At 32.4% G+C, this 11,649-nt stretch overlaps 2 pseudogenes; both read left to right on the plus strand.

Moving 5' to 3' along the window:
* The first annotated feature begins 2,100 nt into the window (after nt 1-2,100).
* LOC145800563 (pectinesterase pseudogene) lies at nt 2,101-4,401 on the plus strand (annotated as a pseudogene).
* A 1,436-nt stretch (nt 4,402-5,837) lies between these two features.
* Nucleotides 5,838-11,180, plus strand: LOC145800564 (CDK5RAP3 protein homolog; annotated as a pseudogene).
* Nucleotides 11,181-11,649: the final 469 nt, after the last annotated feature.

Consider the following 11,649-nt stretch of genomic DNA (forward strand, 5'->3'; position numbering starts at 1 on the left):
TTTTATTAAAAAGGTCAAATTTATTTTATTTATAATTTCCCCAATTCACTAAATACAAATTAGATTCCACATTCTCTATGAGAGGGACGGCGAGAGAGGAGGGTCATTGTGTGGTGTAGTCAACTTAACTTTGCTAGTTATTGGCTCAACGTGCAGGCAAATATTGTGTGAACCTTCATGAAAAAAAATTGTTTAAACAAGTGGGCATTTGCAAACTTGCTTAATTCAGATGTTCACAAGAAGTAATGCAAACCACTACACATTCAGGTTGCTCGGGTTCAGTCCGCCTAAATTGCACCCCTACACATATACAAGTGAATAGACACAGGTTATTTTTCACAGGTTAAATTACATTCATCACAATGATTGGTTTGATTTTCGAAATGAGTTTTCTCATAAAATTTTCAAAATACTAAATATTAATTTGGTAAAAAATTGAAAAAAAAAAGGAAAGAAAAAAAAACATAGTTTTCATATGATTCTTATTTAGATTAAAAATAATTTTTTTAAATTCAAAAATATTTTTTGTGTTTATTTTTGTTAAATAAATTTCTATTTAAAAAAAAAATTCATAAACTAATTTTGAAAATGAACCTGAAGAAATTTCATAAAAATAACATAATTACACCGTTCTCTTCTTTACTAAGGTTAAAGCAAATGAGGATATACAAATGTTGTGTAGACACAAACATAATAAAGATAAATATGACAATATCATTTTTTTTATTCATATGACTAAAAAATAATTAATGAAAAGTGGGTAAAAAATTATATGAATTAAAACTTGGACTATAATATAATTACATTAAACTCGTAGTGTTCATGATATTTTTTCTTAACTTCAAGGAGGTTAATGTAATTCACATTTTTTTTTTAATTTGAAAATTTAATTTAGGTTAGTTACAACTCATACTCTGCACTTGTTCTAATCTTAAAAAACATATAGTATATATAAGTAATGTTGGTTACAAAATCTATCCAATAGTAATGTATATGTCAGAAAAAAGAAAGTTTAATAATAATGTTTGATACAAAATCTATCCAATTTCCATAATCAAAATTCTCTATCCTAACATGGTCAACCAACCAAGAATTTCCATAATCTGAACAAACTATCATCAACAATTTATGCACATTAAATTAAAAAAACAAAAATATTTTTACCATTTTTTTAAGGCACGCTCTAGTCCATTTTACAATTTGCATTTTGTGGACCTATTTTAGATTTATATTGACAATTTAAATCGTTCATTATGCAAGGCTTATCATGAAGATTAACCATGCAAAAAATCAAATTAATCAAATATCAATATCCATATAATTGAATGACAAAATTGTACACCAAAAAAAAAAAAAAAAATGAACTGCAATTGTGAATTTGAAAATAAATGGTCTATTATTATTATTTTTTTCTAATTTTTTGCATGGTTTTATGATCCTATTACATAAATATTGTTGTCCGATTAATTTGATCTTTTACATGTACAATTTCTCTACGGGACTTACATGACGAACCGTTCGAATAATCGAGATTGGTCCAAAATGGGCACACAATACAAATCGCACCATCTAGTCCATTTATGGACCGGCAATGAGCCATACTTTTTATTTTTTATTTTTAAACTACACAAAAACATGTTTTACCATTGAAAAATATATAAATTATCTGACTAGGCAAACAAAGAGCATGGATGTAGCTTTATCCATTGCAGGGGATACATACTTTATTTTTTTAGGAAATTTTTTTATAGATTTCTTGCCAAATTTTATTATATCTAGATAAAAAACAAATAAATGAATCTACTGACTGATAAGAAAATTCTACTCACAAGAAAATCTAATAAAAATCTAATGGATGATGAGAAAATTCTATTCATAAGAAAATCTAATAAAAAAATTGGATTATGTATAACATCAAATATGGAAAGATGGAAAGTCCAGTCGTCTATCCAATCCAAAATTAATTTTTTTGGCAATTCTTATTGTAAAATTGTTCTATATAAGAACCATGCACACCATGCAAAGTCACTACGTTCTTTACAAAATACTCATAAACTCTATCCATATACTTTAAGTTGATCTCAGTTTTAATTCCTTGCTATGGAGTCAAAGTTTGCTTCTTCCTCATCCATCGTCTTCATCGTCGTTGTGTTCTTCTTTTTGTGCTCAACTGGAACCACCATTTCACTTCAGACCAACATTATCTTCAATGCAACAGTTGCACAAGATGGCTCGGGAAATTACAAGCGTATCAACGATGCGATTGCTGCTGCTCCTATGCATATCAGTGTAACCAACAGGTATTATTTAATAACTGACAACTGACTTTCACTACTTAAAAAAAAAAAAAGAAGAAAGTTATTATTGAAAAAAGCAAAAAAAAAAGTATTTACTAGGTTTTATGAATATGATAGGTATTATATTCGCGTCAAGCCGGGGGTTTACAGTGAATATGTGGCGGTGGGAGAGGACAAGACGAACATTGCTCTAATTGGTGATGACGCCGCCACCACGAAAATTACGGGTAACCGGAGTAATGCCACCGGATTTGGAACTACACAGTCTGCTACAATGAGTAAACTTCACTCACTCTCTTGCAAGCAATTCTATTTTGGTTGTTTTTTAGTTTGCATGTGTTTAGGGATGATGAAGTAATTTTTTTTACTAGTATGTTTTTCAAAAGTCAAATCTTTTTGCATGAAAAAAGTTGGAAAAACAAGTGTTGATAATATTTATTGAGGAAATTACAAATCAGTTTATTTTTACAAAAATATTTATAGATTAGTAAAAATATGTATTAATATTAATAATTAAAATCATAGGTTGCGTTTGGTAGAGTTTTCTTACTATAATTTGAGAATATGAGTTGTATTTTGAGTTTATGAGTTTTGAAATTATGATTTGAGTATAGAAAATTTGTTTGATAAATGAGTTTTAAAAAGAATTTCGAAAAGAGTTTTGAATTGAGTGGGAAATTTTTGATGTGACATATGATATGTGATACAAAAATTTACAATTCATAACCAAACACAATTTAAAAATCTATGAAAAGCTTATAATTTTTTTTTAAAAATTCCAAAAATATTGTTTTATTAAAAATATATATAAAAAAAAAACAATAGTGCCAATTGCAAAAAAAAAAAAAAAAAAGCGCACTGCTCAGGACATCGGGCAAGTCAACCGGTGGGATGACCGGCTGGACGTCTGGTGGGACGACCGGTTAAGCCAGATTTCAAAAAAAAAAAAAAAAAAAAAAAAAAAATCCCGCTTGACACTGTTTTCTGCAGAGTTTTCTGTTTAGTGTGAAAATATGATTTGAAAATCCTATCCAAACATGGTATTAGAATGTGTGGATAGAATTATAATTTGAAAATACAACCAAACAGAGCCATAAGTTTTCAATGAATTTGTAATTATTTTTCTAACACTACATGGGTTGTAATTTTTTCATATTTATTTTTGAATCTAGCTTGCATGGTTGAAGTTTTGGTATCCTCTTTAGCCTAACATATGTATACATTTTCAGTAATGAATGTATGATTGAAATTGAATTAATATATTGTGAGGTTTAAACTTAAATGAATTTGAAACACATAGTGATATTTTTTAGTAAAATTCTAAATATATAGTATGTTTCTTAATAACCGGATATTCGGAGTACCTTGACTAATCTCGAATTTGAATAACTGATAGATTTTTGTTTTCACAGCTGTTGATGGGGAAGGCTTTATTGGCCAGTCTTTAACGATTGAGAACTCAGCTCCAATAAACAGTGGTCAAGCAGTTGCACTCAACAACAATGCAAATCACTCAGCATTTTACAAGTGCATTTTCATGGGTTACCAAGACACCCTATTAGCAAACAAAAATTCACAGTTTTACAAAAACTGTGAAATTTCAGGCACTGTCGATTTCATTTTTGGTTCTGCCTCAGCCGTGTTCCAAGATTGTGGCATCTACGTTCGTCGACTCTCACCTCCCAATGTGATCACCGCTAACGGTGGGAAACATGATCCAACATCGTCTAATTTTGGATTTTCATTCCAAAATTGCACAATCAACGTTGCACCAGAACTTAGGTCACGTAAAAACGAAGTGAAGGCTTTTCTAGGGCGGCCGTGGAAAAATTATGCCACTGTAGTGTTCATGGAATCGTATTTGGATGAAATCGTGCTACCGGAGGGATGGACATGGTGTTGTAATAACACGATTATGATGTTCGCAGAGTACAATAACCGAGGCCCCGGGGCAGATACTAGTAGAAGGGCGAAATTGTCAGGGTATAATGTCTTCAAAAGTGCAACTGAAGCTACCCCTTTTACAGTGTCTAAGCTCATTGATGGAGATTCATGGATCCCTCAAACTGGCATACCCTATAGGGGTGGTTTAAATAGTGTGTGAAACTATTTTTCTTTTTTCTATCATTAATTTACAATAACTAACACAAAATACATACCCTGTAGGGGTGGTTTAAATAGTGTGTGAAACTATTTTTCTTTTTTCTATCATTAATTTACAATAAGGAACACAAAATACCACGCAATTGATGTGGTCATGGAATTTAATAGTTAAATGTTATTTTAGTGGGTAGTTTGTTTTGAAATAATACTTTTAATTGCAGTTGCATTATTCTATCACTCTCTATATAAATTTTGTGAATCAAGAAAGCTTTCCTTGTTAGACACAATGGCCAAATTAAAACGTAATGAAAAATTCTGTTATTAGGATAATATTTGACTCACTTTGTTAAGTGGTTGAGAGACAAAAATATTCAATAGGACACAAATGAGAGTAGAAAAGGGATGAACTTACCTCTTCAATTGCAGCTTCGAAGGAGAGAATCAATCAGCAGCACCTTCGATTAAACCTTCAATCGCACCTTCGAAGTGTTCTTCAGACTCTCTTGGGAGTATTTCTGGAAGGAGATGATCGAATAGACATGGAACCCTATCACCTTTTGGGAGTATTTCAGTCTTAGAGTATATCTTGGGAGTATTTCAGTCTTGGAGTATTTCGGAAGGAGATGAGAAGATCGAATAATGGAGAATAATACAACCCTAATTTTATTTGATTGCATGTTTTATTTATTACAACAGAACTCCAGACTTTTATAATTTTTAAAAGTAGACACAAAAAATTGCTCCGGCATCTTTTAATTTATAAAAAATCTCATTTTTTACCCCGGAGTTCCCAAAAACCTACCCATGGCGTACCCATTACTATACTGACCGTATAAAACGTACCCGGTGCATTTTTGGCGTACTCAGTACGCATGCAGTTGTATCGGTACGCGTATCCACACCCGGTAAGTACCCAGCAATATTTTTAGAGTACCCGTGCTTCATATTATTTATCAAGAATTATATATTTATATATATATATATATATTTTAGGGTAAACTACCAATAGATCTTAATAGTTAGACTTAATTCTCATAAAATCCTATTGAATTTAAGTCTTGGTAAAATTGTCACTAAAAATAATTTTTTTGTCACAATTTTTTACATACGTCGCTAAAAATTGACAATTAGTGCCTTTTTTTGTCATGATTTTTATAAATTGTCGCTAAGTGGGGCAATCTATGTTAGTTATGCCTTCCAAGTGTTGTGTCAATACGCATCCAGGTTGCTAATGGGTTGGAAAATAAATATCTTACACATTGTAGCAGAGATGGTTTGGTCTTTGTGTTGTGGTTTATTGGTTGTTGAAGTTTTGAAGGATAAAGGGTGCTCAGAAGATGGCTGATGTTGTTAAAAATATATATATATATATATATTGAAGTTCATTAACTGGTGAAATGGCTTATTTTAGACGGTTAGAATAAGGACATAGTGCTGATCATGGTCTGTAGACTGAAACCATTCTAATAGAAATGTAGTCAATGCAATAACTGGTCATATTTTATAGTTATTGTATTGTTGTTTTAAATTTATGTTATTAGCAATCAACTTCATGCATCAAGATTGTTATGGATGTGGGAATAATGGCATACATGGAGCTCTTCCATACAGATATATGGCAACGGAGATTCTGATTTTTTTTTTTTTTTTTTTTTTTTGTGGTCAATGCTTAATTTTACTCAATGAAATATTAGAGTATTTACAATGAATGACCATGCTTTTACATTGCTTTATTAATTTGTTGCACTGAAACTCAAGGAATTATACTCAGCAGTGTTGATTTTTTCTTTTTTACTTACTATTTAGGTGTTTTATGTTAATTCACATTCTCTTTCCAGGGATTGGTTACTTGGAAGCCAAACAAATACATGGTATTCTTTTGAAGTTGACTCCAGAAAGCCGTAATATTTTTGGCCGGCAGTCCTCTCCCTCTCTCTCTGCCCCCTCCCCTGACTTACCATTTTTCTACATATAATTCTTATTTAAATTTTAACCTTTGGCAGGGTGTTTGGGAGTCAATCGTGCAATCTTTTGAGAAAGATCATATTTACCTTTGCGAGGCTGCTCAGCTAATGGTCCAGAATGTTAATTATGAAATGTGAGTGCTTTCATGATTGTCTACTTGGTTAATGCTAAATAATAATATTTGCTTGATGTTACTGCGGCTTATATTTGAAGACCATATCAGAAAAAGCAGGTCCAAAGGACTCAACAGCAACTGGCTGAACTAGAGCGCAAGGAAGCTGATATTAAAAGAAATGCAGCTTTTTCAGCAGCTAAATTTGCAGAGGCTTGTCAAGAGCTAGGATTGCAGGTATGATCCTGCATCACATGCCACTCTACTGATGATCATCAAGTTTGTATGATGTATATTCCTTCAAGAACGAACAAATTAAGTGTCAACTTTTGCTTTGCAGGGAATAAATGTGAGGTCGGAACTGTTAGAAACTGCAAAGAAATCTCTCCCAAGCACATTTAAGATGATTCTGGAAGTCTCAAGTGGTGATTCTGTGTCATAGGCAATTGAGTTTTATTCAAATTTTGCCAGAGACGTGCATACGGAAAAGGATGTATGAAAATTATTAAATATATGTTTGTCATGATTGTTGCTAGACGTTTACTGCTGTCACGTAATTGTCTTTGTTCAATTGGTTTGTTGTAATTGTCGCTAGATGTGTGCTGGTTAAGTATAATGGTTTTTGTTGGTGGGCAGACAGATGGAACTGGGGATTATTGTGTTGGATGCCATCAATAACTGCGGTTGTTTGGTGTGATTGCAGAAAACTTCCGGGACTGTGGGACATTATTGAAAACCCACCTTCTCTGAATGTTTCTGTGGGCTCTGAAGTTCTTGATACTATGAATGTTGAAGCCCGCCTTGATGAATCAAACTATGTAACTGGGGAGATGGGAGTGTAGCTGATATTATTGACTGGGATATTACTGTCGACAACTCACAGATAGATTGGGATATTGGTACTGTGGAAGAAACAGAAGATACTGGCAATGGATTGGGTCCTTATGAGATTGTGAATGCCAATGAGTTTTTACAAAATTCTCCACTGAATGATGATGGTGTGGAATCTGATAAGACCTTGTTAAATAAAAAGGAAGATGTTGTGGTCCCAGAGGTCTCTGAGTCACAGATTTCTTGGGATATTAGTGTTGAGAATCCTCAAGTTCATCTATTAAACTGAAACCCAAGAAATCGCCCAACAGAGGAGCCAGCTTTTGGAGACGGAGTACAGGAATAAGATTCTTGATGACCTATTTGACGTATGTTCTTATTTGTCATTTTGATTAATTAGGTACTGATGGAATTTTATTTTTTCTTCTAAACATTCATTGTTGGTTAATACTTTTGGTTGTTTTTTGATTAATTAGGTACTGATGGAATTTTGATTAAAAGGGCATGAGAATGTAACAAACAGTACAATCCTTTGTGAACTTGATATTTTTGTTTGACTTTTGGTTATGATATCAAAGCATTTTGACATCAATTGATATTTGGTACCATATTAAGGCATTCTTGAATCAGTGGTTGACCGAGTTGACAAATAACGAAACTCTGTCCTTGCAACATCAAGTCCAGGCAGTTGCTCCTTTAGTGTTGCAGCAGTAGTCTTCTGATACAATTCAGAAGATGTTGTCTGATGTTTCTTTGGCCATCTCCTCACTGACAAATAGAAAAACCAGGGATCAGATCATGATTCTCAACTCAAAAAGGTGCAGCATGCTTGGTTTTCAACAAGCTTTATACCTTGCCCATTTCCTTCACTGTCAAATTTCTTCTGCCCCACTTATTGTTTACAACACCAATCTATATTGAGAATTCACAATTGACAATTATATTATATTTACATGACTTTTCTTTTGGTATTTGATTGATGCATATCTTGTGCGATCCCAATAAGTCCTTGCATTTTTGGTTGTTGTAAGGAATCAACTGTCTATTGTTATGATCGTTTCAGAAGTTTTCTGTCCTGATCTTGATGGTTTTTGCTCAGTAACTGCAGTTTGCTTGACTATCCCTCTCCATCCAGTCGTGCACATTACTAGTAGTTTGGTTTCATGATGCCATGCTTATTATTCCTAATGAGTTGTGACAATATCAAGTATTGACTGTAGTGTGCATCTAATTTTCAGGTTTCTTGATAGACTAGTGAGTACACTAGAGGAAAAGAAACACCATGAAGTGAAGTTAAAGGAGGGGTTGAAGGACTTGTCTGCCAAACGCATGGAGCTGCAGAATTCATTGACGTCATTGTGGCCAAAGCAGGTGAGTTCATTCCTTTGTTGCTTAATTTAAGACACGGTGCTTGTGCTTTCAGATTAAACAATTATGTCCATAATGTATCTTTGCCAAGTGAAATGTGATAATACATATTTTAAAATTTTGTATCTCATATAGAGTGGAGGAATCTTGCACGACATTGCAGTACCCATCATACAACTTTTTTTAACGAATCTGCAGTTCTAATAATTCTGACATGTTTTTATTGTCACTTCTACATTCTACAAATGGGACTTGTGTGTGTTAGCTCATCCATCGATTCATTTTTGCCAAGTTTCAAACTCATTGGTTATTTGATCTCATTTAAAAGATGTATATGCTTATGTTCAACATTTTCAGTTCTATCGCGCATGATTAGGAATGAGTATTAAGTGGCTAGCAAAAAGTCCATCCCCGCCTTCTGTCATTTGCAAGTTGAATATTTAATTGGAGAAATCAATTCCTTGTTGAGCACTGGTCTCAGCGCATAAATCGTTGTCGTTACTCAGAATTTGTTTTTGTGTTTCTTGTTACATATACAGTGATTAACATGTTCCCTTTGACAATCAAATGCTGATTGTGTTCCCAATAACAATCTGCAATTCCTTACCTTGGAAATTTTACGTGACCTCCTGTCCCGTCTTATAGATTGAAACTACAGCATTTTTTAATAGCTTAACTTCCATTTAGCAATAATGTCTGTCAATACAATTTCCCTGTGGCTCCAACTTCTTCAGAACTCTGATGGTTGGCCCTAATATTAGTTTTTGTTATTATAGCTTTAGGAGGTTCTATTTGCACACCATGAATTCTCTCAGTATACACCATTTAACTATTAAATTTATATGATAGTAATATTTTCAAGTAAAATGACTATTGATTACAATATGGGTGCATTTGTATTTATTCAAGTAATTCACATATGAAAATATAAATCTCTCTTTATTCACTATCATTTATACACTATTAAATTTATATGATAATAATATCTTCAAGTAAAATGACTGTTGATGATAATATGGGTGTATTTGTATTTATTCAAGTAATACACATATGAAAACAAAAATCTCTCTTTTGGAACAAATCTCTCTTCCAATACTATTCATCTTCACTATTATAATCTAATATACTACATTTATCTTCTTCACCAGTATAATCTAACACATTACACTAATCGTCTTCCCATTATAATCTTCACCATTATTGAAGATTTAGAGTTTTAAGAACATTGAAATCAATTAATTTTTGAGATTTGCACACCATGAATGACGCTTAAATTGTTGATTTGGAGCAATACAACAATAAAAAGGTCAATTTATTTTTTTGTTTATCTCGTTTTTATAGATTGTGGCTTGTTCATTCATCACGTATTCGAACAACTAGAATCGAACATTTATAAAATGTTCAGTTATTTATATTTGACCAAAATTATTTTATTCAAATTATTAAGGTTAATCAAATAATATTCATATATAAAAAATTGAACACTTCGGTTGTGGAGTGTACAAATTTATTAAGGTTAAAAACGAAAAGTTATAATGTGAACTGAAATATTTTCATAATCTAAAAATTATTTTGTATGTGTATTAAGTAAAGGTGTATATTGAGAAAATCAATGGTGTGTAAATAAAATTATCCCTTAGCTTTTTAAATTGTTAGCTATAATAGAGATAAGACCCTTTTGCCCATAAGCTATTTCAGTAACTTTTTAACTAAAATAGGAGATCAAAATAATTAATATGTTTGGGATAATTTTTTACAGAAAAAAAAAGTGCAAAAAATATTGAGGGAAAAAAAATCTTTGACTCTTTTGTATAGTTCTTCAACTTTTTAATTTTTTTAGTGATTTTTTAACTTTTATAGAAATTCCCAAACCAAGTTGAGCTTCAAATAATTTTATTTTTTGGATAAATAAATAGAAAAAGTCAGTTCAGTAATAATTTTTGCAAGTAAATACTTTAATTAACTTATTTTAAGCAAATAAAGTAAATAAATTAACCAAAAAGTGAGACCATTATTTATTAGAATTACCAATTCTTCTATCTTTTGCTGTAATTTTATCAGTTTGGGGTCATTTTATTCCTGGCAATGCAGTCTTGATCATGTATTTTGAGAAATTGAACGTCTGATACAAATTTAAAAGAGAAAATTGATGAAAATCCACACTAGCAATTGTCTAAGACAATAAATCCAATGAATATTTTTTATTAGTAAGAGGTCCATCTTTTGTAAAATAATTTGCAGAATAGAATTGGAAGCGACTTAGAAATGCATTTGAAATCCGTAGTTTCTTGGGTCTTGCCGGTTACTATAGACGGTTTGTGAAAGATTTCTCCGCGTTAGCTTTTCCGTTGACTAGGCTAACGAGAAATGGGGTGAAGTTTGTTTGGGATGAATTATGCGAGAAATCCTTCTTAGAGTTGAAGGGTAGGTTAACCATTGCACCAGTTCTAGTCCTTCTTGAAAGAGGTTTGGGTTACACTGTATATTGTGATGTCTCCATGTGACGACCATGCCGTATATAATATTCTACATTAAATTAATTAAGAAGATTTGGATCTTAATTAGCCATTATTCTAGTTTAATTTGGGATTTCTAAGAATTATGCGGTCAGATTTGTATATGATTTTAATAATGTTTTATGTTGGAATTAAAAATCAGAGGCCTAAATGGCTCAAGAGAGTATGATTGGTAAGTTGAATCAGTTTTGACATGGACAGGCCCACGAGGCATACAGCCCACGGCAAACCGCCCCGAACTCATTGCCTTGGACCCATAGCATAACTTGATTTGGCAAAGCCCAGGACAGCTGGAGTCCACCTGGACGTGGAGGGCCAAGGGCATGCGGACACATGACAGATGAGACACAGGCCACATCAGCAGACAAAGATCTGCAGAGTTATTGCCACAACACATCACCATTAATGCAGCCCATCACAGCAATTATTACGACAACACCTCCCCGTCGGAACAGAA

The sequence above is a fragment of the Camellia sinensis genome, chromosome 10 (assembly GCF_055761805.1).
Source record: "Camellia sinensis isolate YWXY chromosome 10, ASM5576180v1, whole genome shotgun sequence".
Taxonomy (NCBI): Eukaryota; Viridiplantae; Streptophyta; class Magnoliopsida; order Ericales; family Theaceae; genus Camellia; species Camellia sinensis.